The sequence below is a fragment of the Otolemur garnettii genome, unplaced genomic scaffold (genome assembly GCF_000181295.1).
Source record: "Otolemur garnettii isolate 467f Iridium unplaced genomic scaffold, OtoGar3 scaffold00023, whole genome shotgun sequence".
NCBI lineage: Eukaryota > Metazoa > Chordata > Mammalia > Primates > Galagidae > Otolemur > Otolemur garnettii.
The window spans coordinates 16828393-16831115 of NW_003852418.1; positions in this window are offsets into that span (position 1 = coordinate 16828393).

Sequence of the window (2723 nt, forward strand, 5' to 3'; positions counted from 1 at the left end):
CACAAAGCCCAGTTAATTTTTGTATTTTTTAGTAGACATGGAGGTCTTGCCCTTGCTCAGGCTGGTCTCAAACTCCTGAGCTCAAGGGATTCTCCCACCTTGGCCTCCCAGAGTGCTAGAATTATGGACTTGAACCACCAAGCCCGGCCTCATTTCCATTTTTGATGTGTAGAAACTGAGGCCCCAAGAAGTTCAGCAGCTTCTAGTGGGATGAGGATGGGTCGAACCTGTGCAGTGCCCAGGTGGAGCACACTGCCTCAGTCCTGGTTGTGTGCTTTTGGTGTCTTGCTGGCTGACACTGACCAAGCCTCCAACTTTCCTCCTAACCTCCCAGAGCCCCAGTTTCCTCTTCTGTAAATGGGAATGTCTATAGGACCCGTCTGGCAAGGCGTCGTGAAGTTCAGATGACTAGCACAGTGTCCACGTCAGGTGTGGTCCCGCCGTGCAGGACTGGGCATTCCAATCACTCCCCTTTCCCAACCTCACATTCCACATCCAAGAGGCCACAGAGTGTGGTGTTTAGTCCCAAGTTTGGGATTTATGACGTGAAGTTTGGCTCTTTCACCTCTGGGTGAAACAGGTGAGCTCCATGTTCCCATTTCATGGGGGTGTGAAGAGGCTTCAGTTAGATCAGTGCCCAGAAGTCATAACTCACTGGGCCTGGCACATAGTCAGTGCCCTCATAGTAGTGCCACTCCACCCTCCTGCCCTCCTATGAGGTCTGGCTTAAAACCTTCCTGATGGAACTTGACACCCAAGTTCCCGGATATCACCTGCTCCATCTGATCCATCGACTCCTGGACTTGTATCAGGGAGAAGAGTAGCCTCCCCGCCCCGACTCCCACCAACGGGGAAGAGTGTTTGGCCATGGGTGGGCTGAGATCGGAAAAGTTTGTTGAAAGGTGCAGAACCCGCTGCAGGGCCCCAGAAGCTCAGTCCGTGCCGTGCAGTGCTGGGAATTCGCAGGGGGACACGGGCTGCCACTGGAAGGCAGAGCTGGCCTACCGGGCCACTTCCCTATCCTGCCACTATGGGCTTCCTCAGAGGAGCAGACGCTGATGCCTTTGTCTTCCTAGAAGGTGCGTGCCTGGATTCCTTTCAATTGTCCTGAAATTCATTTTGCCCTTAGTCATATAGAAGGGATAAAGCAGTCCCCCTTATTTTCGGGGGATAGGATCTCTAACACTGAATAGATGCCTGCAACCGTGGATAGAACCGGGCCCTGTGTCTTCCCACACGTACCTACCTTTCATAAAGTTTAATTTATAGATTAGGTGCAGGGAGAGACTGTGTTTCCCCGAAAATAAGACCTACCCCCCAAATAAGCCCTACCAGGATTTCTATGCATTTGTTAAATATAAGCCCTACTTATATGGAGCATAGCCACCCCCTGCATTTTGGTGCTGAGCGGTAAGGAAGACTGGAATACCTTTTCTCTGCCACAGCTCCTTTCTCTGAGCCGTTAGCACTTGCACAGGTGCACGTGTGGTAACCGAGGTCCCAGGCATCCTATTGCGCACGTGCAAATGGCTAGGGGACAGGAGTTCACACATCACTAGTGCCAGCCCTACCAACAAGGTGGGCTCCCCTGTCAGGTTCCAGAAGAAGATGACTTAACTGCATTTGAATAAATGTAGATTGTTGTATTATACTTAATAAAAATAAGACATCCCTTAAAAATAAGCCCTAGTGTGTCTTCTTCAGAAAAAATAAATGTAAGACAGTGTCTTATTTTCTGGGAAACACGGGATTAATAACAATAACTAAGAATAAAACAGGACAATTATAACAATATGCTGCAGAATCTCTATTCCTGCTCTTTGGAGCCATCACTAAGTATTGGATATAAGCACTGTGATGCCATGACAGTCCATCTGGTTGCCCACAGGGCTGCGAGGTGACTGTCAGGGAGTGACTATTGTGTGGGGACACTGGACAAAAGGGTGACTCAGGTCCCAGTGCCCCAGACACAGAGGAAATGGACAAGCTTTCATCAACAATCCTCAGAAAGGTGTGCAATTTAAAACTTACGAATTGTTTTCTTCTGGAATTTTCCATATAACATTTTTGGGCTGTAGTTGACTGGGGGTAACTGAAACCATGGCTCAACTGCAGGTGAGGGGGAGCATGCTACGAAATCTCCAGGTGAGGAAGGTGGGGGGAGGTGGGAGAAAGCTGGTCTATAAAGGTCTGCTCTCAAGGTGTGGAGGAAGGTGGGGAGAGGTAGGAGAATGCTGGTCTGTAAAGCTCTGCCTCAGGGGTGGCACCTGTGGCTCAAGGAGGAGGGTGCTCCTCCCCACCACACCAGAGGTGGTGGATTCAAACCTAGCACTGGCCAAAAAAAAAAAAAAAAAAAAAAAGCTCTGCCTCAGGTCTACCCAGAGCAGGTGCAAAGCAGCTAACAGTCCCGGAAGGTTCTATTGTATTCATAACCCACTGCTTCCTCGGGTACTTTGCTGACTCCAGCGATTAATGGAATTTAAGAAGAACATGCTTGGCGGTGCCTGTGGCTCAGTGAGTAGGGCGCTGGCCCCATATACCGAGAGTGGCCGTTCAAACCCAGCCCCCGCCAAACTGCAACAAAAAAATAGTCATGTGTTGTGGTGGGCACCTGGAGTCCCAGTTACTCGGAAGGCTGAGGCAAGAGAATTGCCTAAGCCCAGGAGTTGGAGGTTGCTGTGAGCTGTGATGCTACAGTACTCTACTGAGGGTGATAAAGTAAG